The following is a 22414-nucleotide window of genomic DNA, read 5'->3' as shown; positions in this document are numbered from 1 at the left end:
TCAATTCATTTGTTGCGCTAAAAAAAAAATCTTATAGTCATCCCAAGAGGCTGATATCAAATCATATTTTGCTCTGATGATACAAGATTTGAAACTTAGTTCAGGATTTTTTTCTTCCCTTAACTTTTAAGTCAGAATGAGATCTACTAAAGCATATGTCTTTTTTCAAATTTTGCTTGAAGACCTGATCCAAAATGTTGTTCAAAAATGTTAAACTCAGTATTCTTTGTATACCAGCTCACTGTGTTAGGAGATGCCAAGCAAGCTGAAATAAAAGAAAAGAGAAATCCTATTAAAGCTGACAGAGTCTGAAATCATGAAGGAAAAGGCCAACTCAAATTCTGCAATGGCTTATTATGCTCCTATTTTGGTGCAGCTGTCTTTTGCTTAACTTGTTTTAAATGGAGAACCACCACAACCTTTATAACACTCCTTTCTTTACATTACAGAAACATTCACTCAGCAGCGCAGTTTACAGCTTAAGCTCGAATTGCATGTTTTACCTTTAAAGATGCAAATAAATGTACAGCCCTATTGTTCTTTTTGGAGTCTCTCTCTATATGTAATGTTGCTACAGCCCAGCAGCCTCTCCTGCTCGTGGACTTGGCAGATGTTTTACACCACATCTGATGCAACCCCACCGATTATCCCCTGAAAGAGAGGAAGAGGGCTCCAAAACGGGAGGGAACCTCTGGGTCTGCGGCCAACCTGCTCCGTTACTGGAGCCGATGGGAGCCGAGGTGGCTACAATATTATGAATTAGGCTATTCTCAGAACAGATTTTGCTTTTAGTTTTCGCTTCTATTTCCCTGGGTTTAGATGGAGCCCTCCGTTTCTCTTTATCTATTTGGGTCAACTCTTTTCTCGTGTGTTTACCTTGTGTAACATCAACCGTTCTTCTTCAGCTCTTCATTTCATGTTCTTTCTGAGTTGCTTCACCTTGACTTGCTCTTTGTACCAGTAATCGACTCCTTCCTGTGTATGCGCTTTCTTTTTTTTTGTCTCTGTCAGATCCTCATGTTGACCATCACTTTGTGTCCTGGTGGTTCTTTCCTCTCTTTGTCCTCCTCTACAGTCTGTTACTGTTAGTCTGTTCATTATTTTTTTCCTGTATCAGGGTTTGATTAATCGACAAAATATCAATCTGCTTTATAATGATGAACAAGGTGTGCAAGCCATCCTTGTTAGTGATATTTTTACTATTTCAAAAAGGTAAAAACACAGAGGACCTAAAATCACTTAAATACAGGAGTTCTAATATGCAACGTTGTGTCTCTATCGTTCACGAGTATTGAAATTAAAATGATATTCAATTGTGAAATTAGGTAAAAAAAATAAAATAAAATAAAAACCATAGAGCACAAAATTATGTCCCATTATAATGAACTGAGTACTAACAACAAGGACAAGTGATCACATGAGCACTAAGTTAATATTTTGGGGTTGTTTAGTATCAAAATAAAAAATAACCCCCACACCCATCCTTTTTATTAATTTTTTTATTTTAACAAAATAGCAAACATAAGTAAAATATTACTAATTTCTCATTAGATACACGTTTTTATTATCCTGTTTTTAACTTTATCCAAAAAAGAAATCATGAAGTTCTACTTTTAAAAATGCAGGAAACTCTCATTATTTGGGTTCTCTCCGTCCTAATTTCTGTCCCCAGACTGAGTGAACAGGCTTTAATCACTTCGACTTGGACCCGACACTAAACAACTAACTCCTCCAGGAGGTGTTCCTCAGTTGCAGCACCAAATTCGCTAAAAATAAAACTGGAAACCATCAAAAGTCAATCAGAAGGTTGACTGTATGCGTGTCGTGAAGTCTTCCAAGACTGCACCGACCAGGAAGGATGCAGGCTTGAGACACCATCCAGAGGACCAAAGCGGTACTGCAGCCAGTGAGGGGCGGCGGGGAGGGGGGGGGTCGGGGGGGGGTGAGGAGGAGGAGGAAAGGAAAAAAAAAAGATGAGTAGGAGTTGAATTTGTGTTTTTACCTCATCCATCTGCAGGAAGCTGCTCCCTGAATCACTACAGCGGTCACCAGATGGAGCTGCGCGGGCAGGTTTGATCCATGCGATGCCTCGCGCGGGCAGGAGGAAGAAGGAAGTGCAGGGGGTTGTCTCGCATCAGCGTAATCATCATAAGTCTTGTGTCTGACGTGCGGACGGCTGACTGATGGCGCCTGTAAATCTAGCACAATAGAAAAAGGGGCTATTATATATGCTGTGGAGGAGAGTGATGTGTTGCACTTCAAAATCCAGAGAGCCGCAGGGGCGACAATGCCCAGAGTTTTCTAATGGAATGAGCCACATCAACACTACTCAGTAGTTTCTGTGCCAAGCGAAATCGACGCGTTAGATAAGACGTTCAGCCATTTTATAAAGAAAGTTATAATTAATTTGTTAATTTTATTGATTTTTTTTTTTTCTTGGAGAAGTTAAGTACTCAACTGAGATGTTGGTTAAACTGCTGAAGATCTTATGTTGTGTCACATCAAAACAACAAGCTTCACTGCATTTTTCAACCTCTCAGGTTTTCTCCCACAAATGTTCTGTATTTCGCTACATCAACCCGCCCAGATTCCCAAGGATGGTGCTACCATCATGCTTCACCCTGGAGTGTTAGATTTCTGCAAAACAAGCGACGTGTTCTGTGTGAGGCTTTCTTCTTGCCGTTCTCTCATTGCTTTTGCTACGACATAGATGCTCGGTATTTGGAAGCGACCCCTCCCGACCCCACTAAGGGACAAGGGTGTAAAGAAAATGGATGGATGGCTGGATGGTATTTGGAAGCGTAGCCAACAGGGACCTAATGACTTTGCTCGCTTCCTCTGTTAACAAATGTTAAAATTACAACCTGGACAGAATGCAGTAATAAAACAGTGCAGAAAAGCAACGCCATAGTCCATAACGCCACCTCATGTTCATTTATTGGCCCAGTTTCCAGACCGAACACAGCGCCGACGATCCAGCCAAATTTGCAGTACCATAATTCCGCCACACTTTGCGCTATCTGAACGGTGAACGAAAGGGGAGACGCTACGCTTTCCAGCCGATACAGGGTTAATACGATAATTTCACCCCTGCCATAGCAGGGAGGGAAATTAATCTGACTGGAACTTTTTTAATAGACGATAAATCGCAAAAATAACTTTCTAGATATTGGAAGTTTCAGTTGTTATAGACAAATGGGCTTTCAAATTTTTTACTCACAGGACATTGAAAGAACTGCGTACAATTAAAATAAACAAAAATATCCAGGAACTTATGTCATAAAGGCTTCAAATCAACCACGAGAAATACAGCTCAATGGTAGAAATCCCAGATGGAGCACAGAAAGGAGATGAGAATCGAGTGGAAAGGCATAGGAAGGCGATGGCCAGGCTAATTTGATTTAGGAGTATTTTTTTAAAAAGTGGACTGAAATCCATTGCATATCACACTTTTTCAAAGTTTATCTTTTGTCAAACATCTTAAAAGCCCTGTTACCCTTACTCTGCATGTGCTGCAATGTGTTAGTTCACCATATAAAATCCAAATAAAATACATTGAAGTCTGTATTTGACAGAGATAGAGGGTATGAATACTTTTGCGAGACACTCTACTAGCATCCTGGTGTAGCTATTCCTCAAGTTTGTTTTTGTGATCATTTCCTATTAAACAGGATGCATCAAAGACTCAGATTTAAGTGCAGAAACGCTGCTGATTCCCACATGTGTTCATTAAGGAATTTTATGCACTACAAAACTACTGTGTCAAACATGTGCTGCATTGTGGATTCTGGTGTAAATAGTGCCATGATCTGATGAGATTCCCAGCAGCACGAGAACTTGGGACTTTTCCAGAGGCCCAGAGGTTTGCATTAGAGTGGGCGGCAGGCAGGGGAACAGAAAGACAAGAAATGGGGAAAAAAAAGGAGCAGGAACAGCAGATGGAGCATCCTACTAGCAGTTGTCCTGTTTGCATGGGCCAGCTGCCACTCTATGCGTCTCTCTATGGGCCTGTCAGCTCCCCTGAGTCATCAGAGTAAACCCAGTTTCGTTTTGGGTTTGTTGTTTTGATGGCTCACTACGAGCATAAAATGCGCACGCACAAACCGACGCGCTTGGTCATCAGACATAATGTTGAACCAAAGAAACCGAAAAGATATACATCCCCCTAAATTTTGAGAAGAAAATTACTGAGGATAGCTTTATTAAATGAAACTGATGTCAGCCATGGACGGATCGTGACTGAATGGAGAGAATCTCAGATGCAAGAAACTCTAAAATAAAAACTTTCTCTGTCTGGCGTCCAACAGGGGATGTAGAGCCGCTGTGTCTCCTTATTGAAAGGAGAAGGTTGACATGGCAAAAGTTCACTTTTAGCGCTACTGGCAAAATGTTGCCACAACCCCCAACATCAAGCTGGGGGGGCCTGTGTCGGACTCTAAACACTTCCAAAGTTGAGAGAGGAAAGTGAAGTGAAAGTGGTGAAGTGGCTTTGAAAGGAAGCGTTACCCACCTGTTCTCTTCTCGAACATCGTCCCATTGAGTTCAGGTCTGAAGCTCTGATCTTTTTAAGTCATCAACTTCCTCTCCTCTCCTTAGGAATCATAAGTGTTCCCTTTTTGTCTCTTTGCCATCCGGGTCACTTCTTTGGTAATCGACTGCTTCCTGAACTCGCGTTCAGCATTTTCCAACTCATTGCTAGACGTTTTATTTCATGCAACAAAAACTCCACAAACTTTACTTATTTTTTTCTTTTCTGTACGGCTGCAGGCACTTTCTCCATTTCCATGCGGGGGACCGGAGTTTATTTAAAATGTATGATGTCTTGTTGGAGCGTCTTGCACTTTGTGACACCAGTGAGAACACACCATGAATTCACAAAATGCTGATGTGGCGGGATGAAATCGCCCTCAGAATGTCACATCTAATACAAAGATTGCCAGTGGAGCCTGAGACTTGTAGCGGGGGGAAAAGCAAAGAAAACATAAATAAAATTACAAAATTGAGCACAGACCAAGCAGACAATATGTCTCTGCTCATGCGGCTTTATTTTTTTTATTTATTTTTTTCTGTTGACAAGCAGTCAACATGTATTTGACTCTCAGCTCCACTGTTCATGTCACATTGTCTGACTTCTTAATCAAACACTGATGCAGAAATTACATTACACTTCTAAACATACTTTCCTTACAACCACTCTTCTTTACTTTCTTTTTGGTTTTATTTCTTTTTTGTTTTAAATAGCTCTTTGTTCCCTGCTCATGTCTATTTTTATCCCGAGCACAGAGGGGAGGAGTCAGAAAAAATGACGAGGCTTGGGGGACTTGCTCATCTCCATGGCAACTATATTTCAAGCCTTCATTGTCTAACGTCGCCTTTTCTTCCGTCTCGTGCACCTTCGGCGCTCTCATCTCATCATCGCAGTTGTTCATGTCCAATTTTCTGGATTTTTTTTTTTCTTTTTTTCTCACAGCACTTCCTCTCCAGCTGCTCTGTGGAGGTCTCCGTTCTCGCCTGCTTCCTCTCTTGGATCCTCTCCTCTCTCCACGCTCGTCCACCTCTCGCCTACCCCCTTTCCGTCTTCCTCTCCTCTTCCTCCCCCCCGCCAGAAGTGGATTGAGCCATCTTTTCCTCTCTGAGCCAATGAGCGTGCTGTTGGAGAGTAATTCTGCTCTAACCCACGCCTCACTCGTGAGACAGAGTCTGAATGCCGTTCGACTCGCCGCCACTGTGAGGCCCACTTTCACGAGCCTGCAAGTCTCTGTGGGCTTTGTTAGATTCATGGGGGTTTCCCCATTATTTCGCCACCGCCACCCTCCTCCCAACCTCATCCCCTCTTTACTGGATCCTGCTGAGAAATGCAAATGTACGGGTACGTTCCGTACTCCATAGCTGCAGTCTGGCACCCTCTTATGAAACACAAGCTGTACTACCAACTTAGTTCATGACTTCACTACTGTGGTTTTATCCAACAAAATGTCCCTCTGAATATATTTGCCCCCCTTTATATAAGTTAGATGACATTTGTGAAGGTCTTAAGTTGATAAAGTCTTGTGCACAACGGCATTCATTTGAAGTCTTATCACTGTCTTCACTAAATCAATCAGCCAGCATCGCCGTGAGTCACCGAGTGCCTAAGCAGTAAGCTGTCTCTTCATTTTTATTGTTTCAGCTGCAGTAACATTCTGTCTTGAAAAAAAAATAAATAAATAAAAAATAAAAAAATAAGACCTGCCTTCAATTCCACTTTAGGGATTCCTTCCTGTCGCACAGCCAGGCAGTGCAAACATATGCTGTCAGTGGAAGCGTCTGTGTTCCCTGACATTATGTGCACAAAAACACAGCAGTGGAGACAGTCATAGGAGCTATAATGGTACCAACATGAAGGGGGGGGATCCTGAGGAGGCGCTCACATGAAACATGAACAGGAGACAGAAATATACCACGGAGGCGAATGTGCAGACTGATGCACGGCCTCATATTTAATACACACTATTAAAGAATAAGAAGAATAAGCAGGCCGCGAGCCTAACGACGCCATATGAAGTGTCGACGTTAATGACGTGGAGGGTTTTTTTTTTATCAGACCCGCGGACCGACGTCGACAGATGCCGGTAACCCCGAGGAGCTAAATGCTCACCCGCGGTCCTCCAGACTGCCCCTAACAGAAACTCTTTCGCTCAGCCGCCCCGATCCCTATGGCAACCGTCGTAGTCCTGCATGTCAACTGCCAGTGATGGAGCAGGTGTACCCGACGGGGCCAGGTGGAGGCTCTGCTTGTCACGCTTTGCAGAGCGGCGCCCAAACAAACGGTAATGGAGACACCAGTCGGCAAACCGTGCAGTCCTTCATGCAGACCTGCATTGTGCAAAATGCATGGGAGCAGCTGCTAGCATGTTTAAACACACGGGGATGTCGGGATGTGATCAGAATGCACAAAGACACAGTTTACGGATACTGACTTCAAAGGCACACCGATAGTTCATCGTATCTGAAAATACCACAGGTATTTGCTCTTAACACTTTGGAAGGTGTAATCTCTGTGTTGATCACAATATGGAATTTGTCATCACTGTGTGTTTCTGCTTAGTTTTAAGTAGATGATTTGATGAGGTCCTAAATTTGTCGATTTTTTCCTTGCAAAGGTCGATTTTCAGCAATTTTGTAAAAGTGAACAACTTTTAAGACCTATGGATGGCTTACGACTAATCAGTTATCTATTACAAAGTTGTTGTTTTTTTAGCTATTTTACTATATATCATTAGAGACCATTATAAAGTTTGTTGTAGTTTTCTCAGGTGAAGGTGCATGGGTTGACGTCTGCATAGCGGGGACATTGGTGCCGTGGCATTAAGTTATTGTGTTTTTTTCCAGATCGTGTCGTTATTTGAAACGTATCCCAACAGGTTTAACATCCACTAACATTCCTCTGTGTGCAACAGATATAAGATTTTTCAATCAGCTAACGGATCAGACCTAACAAGCTTCACCTTTCTATAAATTCACAGTAAGGCAACTACTGCTGTTTGTAACATGACAGAAAATTGTACTCCACCATCTTAAAACAAGAACTACCTTTTTAGCGCTTCAACATAATCGTTGTCTTCATATACAAAATGGTGAAAATGAGTGCAGGCTTATTTGGGCAGATTTTCTTGGTCTGGCAACCATCTGCAGCTTTAACCTGGTTTTCTGACTAATATCTGTTTGAAAGAGGGGGATAAAAAGAGACGAGGTGAGATGTTTCTCTTAAACTTCTAGCCCGGAGTTAGTAATTGTCCAAGTTTTTTCAGTCTTTAAAGTTGCTTTTGTTGCCTCTTAAGTGGTTTGACACATTGCCTTATTGGCATGCTTTCTTTACGAATTAATTTCAGTCAGTTTTATCATCAAGTTTGCGTGGTCAGAAAACATTCTGCGGAGTCGTATCCCCAGAACTTCCTCCGATTCAGAGCACTGAGGCCTTTAGTTTTAATTGCAGCTTCCCTGCGATGACAGCGAAATGCACGAACGCCTAACGTTGACTCACTTTAGGCCAGTTTGGCTAATATAAATCTCCGATTGTTTGTCTTTCATTTCCATATTTCTGTGTTTCTGTTGTCTTGCTACAAAGTGTGAAGCTGTGGCTGGAATGTGGACGTGTTAATCAGCTGTCACATCTTATTCCAAGACTTTGCCAAAAGCTGTTGTGCTGCGAGTTTATCAGCTGGCATCACGAGGAGGGAGGGGGCTCTTGTGGATGCGACTGCTGTCGAGTGAGACATATTTCACTCCCTGCAGTCGAGTTAAGCAATCTTTGTGATATATGGGTGGACTACGAATGATAACGACCCGCTGAATTGTACATCTTAAGAACACGGCAGCATTTCATCCACCTGTTTTCCCAAGCTACAATCGCCTTATTGCAGTTTTGACAAACACCAACAAGGTTTCTGCTGAAAATCTGTTTTTTTTTTATCTTCCAGCATAAGATGTGTCTCCAGTAGTTGCAGAATTAAATGCTCAAATGTTTACCTTTTCTTTCAGGATTATTGTTTCTTTTTTTTTTTTAAAGCATACAAATCTGATCTGAGTCTGTGCTGCTGTAGGTGTAGAAGGCTTAACATGGCATCTACATTTCCAAACTTTGCTATTTCTCCTATCAATCTTCATCTACGCGTCATTTACAGTCAGTGCTACTACTGATTTTGTGACCTCTCTCGGTTTCTCCATCTCATTCCTGGGAGGAAGCTATTGCTGCTATTAACACTTTGTACAATTTTTGTGCTTCGTATCCCTAAAAATACATTCCCGACTTGGTGCTTCTTCACTTTCCCTCTTTCAAGGACGAAGTTATTGATAGAGATATTGCTCCTATTAATGCTCGATCTCGGTTTTTTTTTCTTCCATAAAAAAGTGGTTCAGTGCAGCTAAAAGTCTAGTTATATTTCTTTCTTTTTTTGCAACCCAAAGGGTCTTTTGAGACATTTAAAATGACTGCCTTATAACATTTAACCTCTGCAGGTGATGGACCATCGGGGAGAGGACTCGGTTACGGGCCTTACAATCCTGTCACGTTCAAAAGCAGAAAGACTTCTTGCCTTTGAAATCGTGGGATTATGAGAGACTAAACGTCTAACAGAAAACAACGTGAGTATTTCTGTGGAGATTTTGACTTTTCAGAACTTTGATCAAATGATCCACAACCTGTTTGAGGTGAAATGCAGTTTCTAACAACTGGCTTTGTTTAGTTTTTTTTTCTTTGTCTCTTGCTCAAGTGTTTTTAGTGTTTATAAAAATTTTAGCTTTAATATTCTACTTGGGCTGCACAGTGGCGCAGTTGGTAGAGCTGTTGCCTTGCAGCAAGAAGGTTCTGAGTTCAATTCCCGGCCCCGGTCTTTCTGCATGGAGTTTGCATGTTCTCCCTGTACCCTTTTCTCTGGGTACTCCGGTTTCCTCCCAAAGTCCAAAAACATGACTGATGGCCTGTTAATTGGCCTCTCCAAATTGCCCCTAGGTGTGAGTGTGTGTGTGCATGGTTGTTTGTCCTGTGCTGCCCTGCGACAGACTGGCGACCTGTCCAGGGTGACCCCGCCTCTTGCCCGGAACGTTAGCTGGAGATAGGCACCAGCACCCCTCCTGACCCCACTGAGGGACAAGGGTGCAAGAAAATGGATGGATGGATGTTCTACTTTACAAAATTGCTCTTACCTCTAAAGTGAACACTCGGTGCATCTGTAGGTCTTGGGGGGGAAATGAGGAAAATGGTGCGTTAAGGGTCTCTGCGATTCTGCAGCAGTTGCTTTGTGACAAGAATTATTTGCACCTGCACAAGCTTGTAGATGAAATGCTGCACGTAAATCTCACCATTATGCATATTTGTGCAAATGCTTAAGGATCATTTAGCTGGAAAGCATCGGTTACAATTAACAAAACAAAAAAAAACTGCAGAAGGAGTGATCTTATGTTGACGACAGCGATCCATGAGAGGAGCTGTGATGGACTGTTGATGTAAAGCAAGTGACAGTCAAGCAATCCACAGCAGTGTCTGAGGTCACAGCCCTGCCTCCCCGCGTTGAAATACAGCGCAGTCGATACTGCCAGTGAGATGCGGCCTGACGAGTGGTCTATCAATACCTCCTGGCAGAAGGAGGTTGTTTCATAAATCAGTCCCGTCTGTGAGGTTCTGATTGCACAAGAGCTCATACAGTGGCGGGACAAAAGGGCATGTCAGCAGTTTAATTTCTTTCTTCAAACAAAAACAGACCCTCCAAGCAAAAAAAAAAAAAAAAAAACAAGGATCGGCAAAAGTTTCTTTAGTTATTAACTTCTTTTTAAACTGGTTATGCTTCGTAAACCCTCCCCGCTGCATACGACTTATTCCGGGAAATGCAGCTTCCCTCTGTTTGACTTTTACACAAGTTGACAAACTGATGTTTCATTCAGAACAGACAAGTGACGGCAATAAAAAGCAACGCGGCGATGTCATTGCCATCGGCCCGGCAAGCTGCACTTTTGGTTAAGTCAATTATAAGTTTTCCTTGTATTCTTTTTAACTTCTCTGGTTGTAATAAAACCAAAGATGTGCAGACAGTTGCACGTATTGCAATTTTTTTTTTTGCGCTAGATAGGCTACCACAAAAGCAGTGCGTGTAAAATGAAAGAAAAATGATGCAAACATTTTTTCCGAATAAAACAAGTGTGGCACCCTGTCCACATTATCCTAGGTTATGTCTCTAGTACATTTGCAAATCTTGGGGCAAAAGTTTTTGTCTGTTTTTTTTCTTTACAAAATAACTCTGTGCATTTTTGGCACATATCGGATAATGCCACTCTCTGAAGCTGAAAACTGTAGCAACAATACTGAAACGGAGAGCTTCTGCACCCGACAAGTTGGACACTCTTACTATATAGCGTTCATCCCGTTCTCCCAAGACGGGAGAAGATCTGCGTGAGGGCTCTCAGGTCAGAACCTCTGGTCCCAAAGTCGTTCTCTGTTGGGAAATCAATGAGGTGCGCGTGCAAAACGACTCCAACCCCCCTCCCCCAGGGGAGAGTTGCACATCTGCACAACTCGGCACAGTTTTTCTCACCAGCGTTTTTTCTCAGCTCTGTCAGATGAGATCGGGAGGCACAAATGTGCCACATTTTACGCACCCAGGACCGATCTTCACACACAAATAACCACAGGGTACTCAAGGGAAAGGTGATGCTGGCCATACTTCACACATCTCAGAAACGTCAACAGAGATAAAAAAAAAAAAAAGGTAAGCCACAGTCATCCTCAAACGTGGTTTGGGTTCATTACTGGTCGGACCCAAAAGCTACAGAGCATAAAAAAAACCAACAAAAAAAAACACCCACGTTTGGATTGGAACGTCATGCTAACCGTTACCTGGTCTGTAGAAACTCCTCTACATCTGGGCTGCTCAGCAATCTCCTGTGCTGCACATTTTCGTTTTGCTTCCCAGACCCTTCAGCCCAGCTCTGCTCTTGCAGTTGCTTGATACTGTACAGTATATGTTTTTGTTGGGGGGTTTTTTTCCCCTCCCTCCGGTCTCTGAGACGTGCAGAATACCAAGCCATGCACATTTAGGTTGACAGATTAGTTTACATTTGGGTTGACACGGTGAGAGAAGGCCTCGGCTCGCCCGCAGCGATGTGCCGCTGCGTTCTGGGCGGCACGTCGCTGCCGCCCAGTGCGAAAGCGCATGGCTCGCCAGGAGAAAATATGGAGGCCCGGAGCCCAATGCGGAAGGATCTGCCTGTGGGTTGGCGGGCCCCCTTCACTCCCCCTCCCGCGCACGTGTTTTTGGAACGCAAGGTGAATCATCTGTACGGGAGACCGTATATACCAAGCAAAGCAGAAAGAAGCCCTGGGGAGGATTCCGTTTCTAAATTAGTGACCACTGAAGGCTGCATTACGGAAGAATGCATAATCAGGCTTCAAGTGCGCCTAATTCAGCACTGACCATCTCAGAGAGGGAGAAAACAAGCCAGCCAGTCCTGGGCTTATTACTAATGTCTGATTATAGTGTATGCATCCCGGGCCTAATTATAAACCACTTAACAGTCGATTGAGCTCGATGAATTATTACTGTATGCGTTGCGTGAGGTTAGTCGTGCAGCGTATTTAAACGCCAAGAAGACGTCCCTCCTTTTTTCTGTTTCTCAAATGGGAGCGAACCCAGATTTGAACGGAGCGCGCTCCTAATACCCGATTAATTCCTTCACCTCAACGCAAGGCCACTTCTCCAAAAGAGTAGCGCAGCTGCTCTGAGACGGCCGGGTCCCCTGGCTGCAGCCCGCCACAGAAACAAACACACGCACACAGACGTATAGACACGCACACGCCGGCGTACGTGCCCACACCTCCGTTCCCCCTGGAGTGGGCCTGTGCAGCTGTTGCTGGGAGTTCGGATCAGCGTGGCCCGAGCCAAAAATACCCTCCTTGTGGCAGATTGGGTATGAATGAGATCGCAAAGGGGCAGAAAGTTAACAAATTCCGCACAGCAGAGAAACACGGGTGCGGGCCACGTCTCAGCCCGTGAAAATGTTCTTACAAGCCACTAAACAAAGAGAAATGCTTAAGAAATGCTTTTAACCTTGAGCTGCTCCGACGAGCTCCCCGGCGGTAAGCGAATTACGTTCCGGATGTGAGTGGCTGCTCCCCGGCGGTGAGCGTATGCTTCGGCATCACAAAGGAAAATACCTGCTCGGCCAACCTATCGTCCTTCTGCTGCTTATTCTAAATGACCAAGAAATGCAGAATGAATTCTGTTCATTGGGTATTATTGCGTGGATGTCTTTAACAGGCAGTGTGTCTGGGAACACTGGTTTCTAATTTCACTGAAGAAAATGTTTTCTGTTGGTTTTTGTTTGCCTACATATTCAACATATCGAACATGGCTGCTGTGAATCCAACACTTTTACATTGAATAATTGGAACAAGTGTAGGCCTTTACAACCTCAGTTTGTGCTTATGTTAGTTGATGCAGAGCTAACTACTTTTGCTGATAGTAGCTAATTAGAAAGTCCGAACTACAACTTTGGAGGCTAATAAAACAGAACAAAGTTTTAAATGCATTTAATGAATCAAAGAGACATTTTGTAAAACCTAAGCAATCCAAAATACGGAAGGTTTGGTCTGACTTTATGTCGGGTCATTCAGTGTTTCAGCTGAGATTTTAAAGTCTAAATATCCTACAAACAATCAAATAATTTATTATGCCCTCTAAGGCCAGCTAAAGGTTAAAGGAGGGTCAGTGTTTATCTCTACTGGTCCGCAGGGAACACGGTGAACAGGCCGCGCCCAAACCAGTCATAAACTCATATGTTCAGTAAAATTCTTTCTCTACCAAGGCCTGGCTGGCAATAAACAACTGCTTTAAAATGTTGTTTCAGCTGTATTTTCGTGTCTTTGTTCTCGCTGAAGACTGCTTCAGCACCGGAAACGTGGACACGGCTCGTCTAGAGTCGTTCTAAGACTGTTTCCACTTTCGCAGTTGTAAAAACCAGCACTTTAAACACTTTAAACTCTTAATTTGATCTCAAGACTGTCTTTTTTTTTTTTTTACATTCGGACTTGTAAGAACCGAAGAGAGAAAACTTAATGCCAGAGAGGAGAAAGCGTCGGCTCCAGAACAGAGTGGAAATCTCTGCATCCGATGAGTTGTGTTGACTCTCTGAAATTGATCAATAATTCTATCAACCCAGCCCAGATATATTATGATCATTTTGTGCAACCTGGCAGTAAAATATTACTTATTACCCCTTTACGGAAATGTGGATCTGTTATTTATGGCGCACATTATATTTCCAATCTTGGCGTTTGAATTACCTCTTAGTTGTACGCTTAGCTTAAACTTACATACACAACAAAACTTTAAATGTCTACTATACACTAGTATGTAAATGATCATTTTTTTCATTAGATTCATCATCATAAAATTATGTTTGAAGTAAAACGCAGGAAGGCAAAAACGTAACCATCCATTTTACGGCATGGGGACACATTACGAAAACTGATGAGTCGGATATGTGAAGGGCAGAGTGATATTTTTAAAATGGTTTCACCATTAAGGGGAACCTGTGCAGGCCATTCACACCATATCAAGAAAGCTGCTGTGTCAGAGGTGTAGGTAATATTATTACTGATGTTGGCAAAAAACTACTAATGATGATTACATTCTAGCTTTTCCAGGATGGGAAAAAAAACATTTCAAAAGAGGAAAGAGACAAACAAATGATTAGCAGCTGGTTGAGTTTGTCAAGTCAGAGGACTCTAAAGCTCTTTACACCACAATCAGACATTCATCCATATATTCATCCATACAGTGACTACAATGTAGCCACTGTAGTGACTACAATGTAGCCACTGTAGCCACAGCGGGCTACAGTGTAGTGACTGTAGCCCGCTGGTCTGTGTGGGCAGACAAATTTGAACAATTACGTTTTTATGCTGATTTGTAAAACATGCACTTATGAAAAACAGGTCATCGAAAATTTCAAAGTTAAATTTAAAGACAAAAAAATGCAGATGCATAAAAAGTGTCACAGGTTTTTAGAAATCAGAAACTAGCAACACAAATTACTTAACTACCGTGGTAAATAAGTGGGAGTTTTTTCTATTTACCCAACTGTAGCATTCATGCTACTTCACTGAATTATGACATTTTTTTCATAGCAATACAGAAGGTTTCCCCCCCCCCCCACAATTTTTAATGAACTCCAAATCAAGAAGAACAGACACAATTATAGTGGAATAAAAGAGAGGCTGTTCTGTGAATGCATGCCGTGTGTTGTGGTTCGGGGCTCGTCTGCAACAACAGCTGCTTGCTGACCTTCGGACTTTAACATAAACGCAAACAGCCAATCGCAGTTAATCTGTCCGCATGTTACTTTCTGTTAACACATCCACATCTGTTGACACACCTACCAGTTTCCATCGAACTGCCAGGTTTTCAAAGCTTTTGCACCACAACGAACTGAACACAACTGAAGTGATGCAACATTCTTCACCTTTTATTTAAAGAAACCACGTGGCACATTTATTTCATTGACATATATATATATATATATATTTTTTTTTTTTACAGGTTTGAAGTTAAGCTATGGGGTGCTAAATATATTGCAGAACTGATTGTGTTGCATGTTTCATCTTCTCCATGCTGATTGGCGATGAGCTCATTGGTTACACATCTGTCCACTGTACGTCAGACATCCGGCCTCTGAAGGCATCTGAATGGAGAAGCCTGCTGCTCAGTTCGCCTAAACAGATGGGGTTTTTTTTTTACTCAAAAACATTTGCGCTTATCAGTTAAAATTACTTGCGTTACTATGATTTTAAAGCATGAGCAAAGACTGCTAAGGAGAATAGAAGTGAGCCTCATCTTAGGTGAGGTAATGGCTGAGATGAGGACTTTGAGGCTTCTTTACAGAAGCTGCACAGGATGCCGAACGTCTGATGGCAGTGAAATCTGAGGAAGACCTTCATGAATGGTCTCTGTGAGTAGTAGTTATCTCTCTGAAAATTTCTCACACTTTGTCAACCATTTACGCCAGGAATATTTTTGGAAGGCAATGTAGGACTTTTCCAGGTTTGTGCTTGTATAACCAATCACTAGACTTTTGTCTGCATTCTTTCCACAAGTTCAGCTCATTTCCATCCACGATTTAACTTTGTCACTTATCCCTTCTTGTAGAAGGGATTTCATGGTATCTACATTGGTATCTTCTTCAAGAGTGATGTTAAAATAGAACAAGACAGAGCAGGAGATTAACAGACAAATTGCGTGAGTCGTTGGTAAAAGCATTGGCGCTTCGCTGGTATGTTGAAGAAAGAACTGAGCCGAATAGCTAAGCTCTCGATTTATTGGTCTCTTTACGTTCCAACACTCTCCTTACCTCATTGAATGTGAATCATTGTGAAAAAATGAAGCCTGGGGCTCAACCTTATAGATACAGCAGCCAAGGGAGGAACCCTCCCTTTGGAGGTTCTTCAGGCACTTCCTGGGAGGAGGAAGCGTTATTGCACTTATCCCATCTTCCATAAGCAGAAAACAATGGGAAAATGTTTGCCAGTCAATTGAATTGCAATGTATTGTCTGCTAAAAGACAACAGACACAGGACAGACTGTGCAGTCCTGTGCCCTTGGGCGTAAATGGGAGCTGTACGCCCAAGACCATAGGTCCGTATCAAAGCACATGTGCAACAGCTCCCAGGTGAACAAGGCACAGGCCACTGAACCACATAATCCATGCCAACATGCTAAGCCAGAAGCACTTGTTAGGCCATGGGGAGAATCCTGCAGTGCCTCCAACCCCAGAGCGTACCAGGATCAATCTGCCACAAGTGCATTCAAAAGGACAGAGGGGAGCAGGGCACAGTACCACCCAAGGAAGTCAAGAGAAATGAACCAGTCCAACACCCACTGCACACAGTCAGCAGAACGGTAGGTTTCCAGCCAGGTACTCACCCTTCTGTGACGTGGCCCAAGCCTCCACACAAACAATATTAACGCCCCAAATGTTATCTCAGCACAACCAGTCCCCACTGTTATACAAGTAATGTGCTTTATGAGACACTGAGCATGGTTTACGTTAGAATTAATTAGGTTTGCAAAATTTTAACATTGGAAGGTTAATTTCAAAAGAGACTCGTCTTTCTGAAAGAGAAAGGTTGAAGGGAATTACGGGGATCACTCTCCAAACAAAAATAGACAAAGTTATATCGCCAGTCTACTGGTGAGACTTTTGCTCCGGGCTCAACTCAGTGCGCTCCAAAAATTTTTCCAAGTGCTGCCCGAGACTCAACACACACATTACACCACCACCAGAAGACAGAAAGTGACAAAGTTTGAGAACGTACAGTGAGTGGAAGGATATTTGCAATTATCCACATTTCTGAAGTGCAGCACTCTGGGAGCTAACAAACGCTTTCAGTTCACTAGTCATGAACTGAAAGTATCTAAAAATAATGATCCAATAAGTATCTGTGTCATATTGTGAGAACATCTTAAGTCTTCTGATGCAAATTACATTGAACTAACTATAGATGTATAAGACGAAGAATGACATGTGCATGTGTTTTTCCCCCCGCCATACAAGCTCTTAACCAACAGAAGACCATTCATATTTGCAGATGTAAATTATTTACAACCAGATGCACTCTCTTACGCAGAAACACCCAGCAGTGAGGAGACGGTAACCATGGGCTGAGGAAACAATGGTTTTAATCCAGATGTACCAGCGTCTGCTTCCTAAGCGGTGGTGTACACATCGACAAAAACACCTCTTTATATTCCATTCAATCAATCCTTAATATTTACATGTGCATCAGTCGTGTTAGTAAACTTTTTTAAATCAAAGTTCCACTTATTCCAAAACCCAAGATGACCTCCCAATTGTTGGGACGTCGGAGTAGGGGCATTCAAATTTGCCATTGTTGCAAAAACAAAAGATTGGCACCATGAAGCACTGGAGTCACGGTGCAGAAACCTTCCTCCAGGCTTTTATTATGTTGCATTGCTCAAGCAGGCATAAGCACTATGTGCCTGGATGACACCCATAAGAACAAGATCTCGACACGAGCCTAAAGCACATTATCTGGCTCATCAAATCACAATCAAAGCATCCGACTCAACCACTAAATCTATCACGGCATAATTGGATGATGGCACTGCAGTGAAAGAACTGAGGTCAGCAATGTGTGGCCATTTGACATTACGGTAACTGTGCATAGATTTCAAAGAGCTCCCAGGTTTGATGCCCATTTAAAGGTAGTTTAGAGGTGGTGGCACTTTGCCACCTCCAGTTCTACTGTCCCCATCTTATAAAAGATTTTGTGCTGCGATCTGCCTTTCTTTATCAATAGGTGAAATGTAAAGTCCATTTAATGTGCGGGTTATGTGAACGCTGACTGCTAAAGGCAAAAATAATCATCCTATTATTACACATGTATGGTGTATTGTTATTTCATTTCTTTAATTCTGCAGCGCTACTTTGTGGATGCACTTCTTTTATGTGACATTTGTTTTGCCGAGTGTCACATAGGGGCCACAGTAAATGCCTACAAGATGTTTTTTTTTTCTTTTTGTCACACAGAAGCTGATCAGATTTTCTGTAAAAATGAAGCTAAAAAAAAGTCGGCGTGTTTTGGGAAAAGTTTAATTTTTGAGCAACAACACTAAACATACAGCCAGAGCTACATTGGAAGGTTTTAGACAAGGATTGTCCAAAGTGGCCTGGAGACAACTGGTTGCACTCTGAATTATTTTATGCGGCCGCCAGTTTGCAATTCTGGAAAGGAGCAAATCTGGCCTTTCAGCGCTGGCAGTTGATACGGAGTGGACTTCGCACTTTTGCCCTTTCTTTTAGCTGCTTTTTAACAGACACATATATAATTTGTTATTTTAAGAACTATGTATCTGTTTTGCAAAAAAGAACGGATAAAACTTTAGGATGCAAATACATACCGGCTCTGTAAAAAGTATTCACTCCCTTGGATGTGAATAGAAAATGTAGCTTTTTTTTTTTTTTTTTTTTAACCAAAAAAACTCTGACAAACTGAGAAGTAACTCCAACAAAATGACAATTATTAACAAATGATCTCAATTCCACTCATTGTGAGACGACTAGCGCCGATTGGCTGGACCTCTGTTGAGTTAAATCTGTCATCTTATAGTGTGTGGACAATTCATGCGATCACCTTTTTATGTAAAACATTTTTATTTAATTGACATTAATTTCTGCAGAAGTCAGTTTTCACTTTGATATTAAAAGGGGTTCTTTGAGGACCCCTTAAAATGTTTTTTTTTTTTTTTTTTTTTTACGAACACTGAAGTTTTTTGTCAAAATGTCAAATTTCTGTTGCTCATGAATGACTTGCATTTATAAATAACTGTCATAGACATTGTACCTCTGATTTAAGGCTGTTGTAATTGACTCAGAAAGGAAACAAAGCTACACACCAACCTTGTAAGGTATGCATATATTTTTTGCTATCCATAAAACGAAACAAGGTGCTGTTTCATCTTTCTACTTCACAATTATGTTTTACTTTGTGTCGCTCTATTTCCATAAAATCCTTAAAATGTTTCGTGGCGGTAATGTGGCAGCCTGTCAAAAAGTTCAAGAAATGGAAATTGTTCTGCAAACCCCTCCAACCCGCAACTGACTTTGTCAATAATGAAATAAAACTGAATGGAAAAGAAATGTTCCCCACCAACAGGAATAAGAAACATCGTGGCTGAACTTCCGGGAGAGCAAGAGGCAACTTCACAGAGAACGAAACTCCTCCGAGAAGAACGGAAGTTGCTGCACTGAAGTCGGTGGATGCTCTTTATTGATTCTGCGCAAAGCCAGGGATCAAACCCAGCAGCCTTTTCTCTTTTCACCTGCTTCTTTTACGAGCCGTGCTGGACAAAAAAAAAAAGGACTTAAAAAAAGACTTGATCGCAGGATGTATTTGTCAAGCTGTCAGAGGAAAAGTGATGTTGAAAAAGATTTGCTACTTCAAACGTAGAGCCACGCGGACAGCTTTAAAAGGTGATAGGGACCTGGATTCAGAAAACATGTAGCATGTGTCAAATATGTTTGAACTATCTCTACATTTTGTCTGCATAATCATAACATCGGAATTAGAATAAGCAGAGAAAACTTCTGGCGCCTCCGTAACGGCAGGACGCAGTTTCATCATCTATCGATGACAAAGGTGAGCTGAGGCCTTTTTAAAACAAACACACCCCACTTGCTCTAACCTTGAGTTTGTTAATGTAATTTTAAATGCCACTGACATATTAAATGAGATTAATGTAAAAAAAAAAAAAAGAAAATAAAAAGTCCATAACACGAACTACAGCCTATATACACTTTTTAGGGGGTAATGTTTAATGTCACCTGTCGGGTGTTTACAAAGCAATGACATCATCATCTGAGCTTCTCCAAAATCGATTAAATACATAATGATTGGAGTGTATGTAAACGGCCGAGTTATTATTCTGTTCTGGCATTTAAGAAAACTAAAATAATTCAACTGAGGATGGATGTTAAATATGACAGTGAGGGGAAAATGGGGCTTGGTGTGTCCATGAAAGGGTGTAAATGTAAATATCCAATTTTTTGGATGAAATATTCTGTACATTTCTGCTCACAAAGCACAATTCTCCAATGAAAGACAATACCACTTGTTCTGTTCTTACCATCATATTAGGTTTTTTTCCCCCCTTGTGTTTAGCAACATGTTGAAATTTCTCATTCTGTCCTCTGACTGAATTCAGATTTTTGAGAAATAGCAAGGCTAACAAGTTGCACAGTTGTTTTTTTCTTTCTTTCTTTCTTTTTTTACAGCTACCGTGCGTTAGTGTCAGGCAGTTAAAGAATAGGGCCTCTGTCCACGGCTCATTTAGCAAATAAGATGAGATCTCCTGGAGTACCTGCCCTACAAACCCATAGAACCTCCCACTAATGTGCTTTATGACTTACTTCTCTGCCTCGGTGAAATAAGCTATGATCGTCGCCTAATCTTGTAACCTGTGGCAGCTGTGAGCTATCTCATCAATTAAAAAAGCTCCCGGCGGAGTTTCGGAAAGCCCGAAAGGAATCACTGGAAAACTGTTACACAATTACGATCTGCTTACAGCCGTGTAATTATACTTGACCGCAGTTGCCGCTCCCGTTTCTGCTCCGTGACGAGGGGGATGGCTGAAGTCCATCTCATTTTAATTAACGTGGCTTTAAAAACCCCGACTGAATGGATTGATACACTCTGATCCCTTGACCTGTGTCTTTAAATACCCTTCATTTGATTTCAGGTCAGAGAGAACAGGTTATGAAGTTGTCCTAATGTTCCTTAATGTTCTTTTGCAGGGGGAAAAAAATTAAGTTATTTCTGCCCGACATTTGAAAGTGAAATTAATGTCGAGAGACCACTGAGTGTTTTTTTTTTTCTGTTTTGACGAGAGCAGACACAGGAATTGGAGCATACTACGCTCTAAACACCCAGCGAAACGGACAGGACACACGCTGATGGAATGTGGTTCAGTTCCTGTGAGGATTCCCTGTTCTTCTTTCCTATTGGAGGAGGAAAGAAGCAGAAGAAAAAAACTAACATAAAGAGAAACATTTGAGTCTGGAAAAAGAGTCAGAGAGTCAAATGCCAAAAGCGCCTGCGAGCGATGAAGCCCGGTCCTGTTCTCACCGTTTGTTGTCAGATGCTCCTGCTCTACTCCGCATCACTCCGCCGATTCTTCTCCCGAGGGGCTGAGAGCGCTTCATTGCAAAAATATTTATGAAACTAAATACAGTTGTTTTGCTTTTTGGCAAACTTGAGTGCTAGCTGCAAACCGCTGCAGGAGCCCTTCTTATAGAGCTGCAGACTCGAGCATAAAAAGTCCATTTGGACAGTGACTATTGACTCGCCATTGGGAGGCTGGCTAATAGCAGTGAAAGAACATGTTTTTGTGCAGAGATGGATTGGGTTACCCCACCAGCACACACTGTGCTCTGCCACCTACTTTGAAAGAGTGAGCAGGAGTCTATTATTTTAAGGAACAAATCGCTTTTTCTTTCTTTCTTTCTTTCTTTCTTTCTTTCTTTCTTTCTTTCTTTCTATCTTTCTTTCTTTCTTTCTTTCTTTCTTTCTTTCTTTCTTTTTTTTATATTTCTGTTTGGTTTTAGGCATTTGCACGATCTGCATGCGTGCAGCCATGCATGGCCCCGATCAATTCTCAATCTTTTCCTTCTTTTCCAACTCAACTGACAGGCTCGCTGCCTGAGGTCTGTGTCACAATGCAAATTAATTATTCTTCGCTGGAACTGCTTTGTCGTGTGTCTGCTTAAGAGTCTGCTTGTTGCAAAAAAAAAAAAAAAAGAATAAAAAAATGAAAGAGTAGTGCATTTTGTTGCCATTGACCACATCCAGACCCCCGTACTTATGAACGCATTAACTCCATGGCTACTGGAAATTCATTGTCAGTGTCAATCATCTTAAAAAGGCAAAGAGAGGGAAGGATGAGGTGAATGAGGGGGTACATTGTGGGTTCACAAAAAAAAAAAAAAACACATTAAAAAACAAAACAAAAAACTTTAAACTAGGGTGTGTACACTGGAAAGCCTCGGCTCGCAGAATTTCCAAATACCTTTTGGCACCATTGTTTTTTTTTTCCCCGTTTTCCCCTCTTGTGTGTATACAAGCTGCAAGCAGTCACGCAGCTGTTTCCATGGCAATATCTATCTGTGTGAGGAATTCATTAACCCTTTCTCGCAGGAGTTTCCATGCAGAAATCCCACGTCGAATACAGATAGGAGCAGAGCGAGGGGATACTACGGCGCTATTTTTTGACAAAATGCAACTATTTCCGAAGAGCTCGCGTATTTTCGGAGCGCGCCATCGAAAGCGGAGTTTGCGTTGGTGTTGGCAACCATTGTTTCTGTGTCACGA

At 42.0% G+C, this 22414-nt stretch overlaps 3 long non-coding RNA genes across 3 annotated transcripts; 1 reads left to right on the top strand and 2 right to left on the bottom strand.

Annotated features, from left to right (window-relative positions):
• Positions 1 to 1484: 1484 nt before the first annotated feature.
• Positions 1485 to 2722, bottom strand: LOC145554800 (uncharacterized). Its single transcript, XR_014090807.1, has 2 exons — positions 2050 to 2722; positions 1485 to 1897 (listed from the first exon to the last, which is right to left on the bottom strand). It is a non-coding gene; the product is annotated as an uncharacterized LOC145554800 (long non-coding RNA).
• Positions 2723 to 6389: 3667 nt separating this feature from the next.
• On the top strand, positions 6390 to 21834 carry LOC145554801 (uncharacterized). The gene is made up of 3 exons (XR_014090808.1): positions 6390 to 7003; positions 8998 to 9123; positions 20940 to 21834. It is a non-coding gene; the product is annotated as an uncharacterized LOC145554801 (long non-coding RNA).
• Positions 11506 to 14327, bottom strand: LOC145554802 (uncharacterized). The gene is made up of 2 exons (XR_014090809.1): positions 12901 to 14327; positions 11506 to 12685 (listed from the first exon to the last, which is right to left on the bottom strand). It is a non-coding gene; the product is annotated as an uncharacterized LOC145554802 (long non-coding RNA).
• Positions 21835 to 22414: the final 580 nt, after the last annotated feature.

The sequence above is a fragment of the Poecilia reticulata genome, chromosome 14, assembly GCF_904066995.2.
Source record: "Poecilia reticulata chromosome 14, P_reticulata-male-v2, whole genome shotgun sequence".
NCBI classification, from domain to species: Eukaryota; Metazoa; Chordata; class Actinopteri; order Cyprinodontiformes; family Poeciliidae; genus Poecilia; species Poecilia reticulata.
The sequence above is the reverse complement of the archived record's forward strand: the minus strand, read 5'-3'. Positions and strand labels throughout refer to the sequence as shown.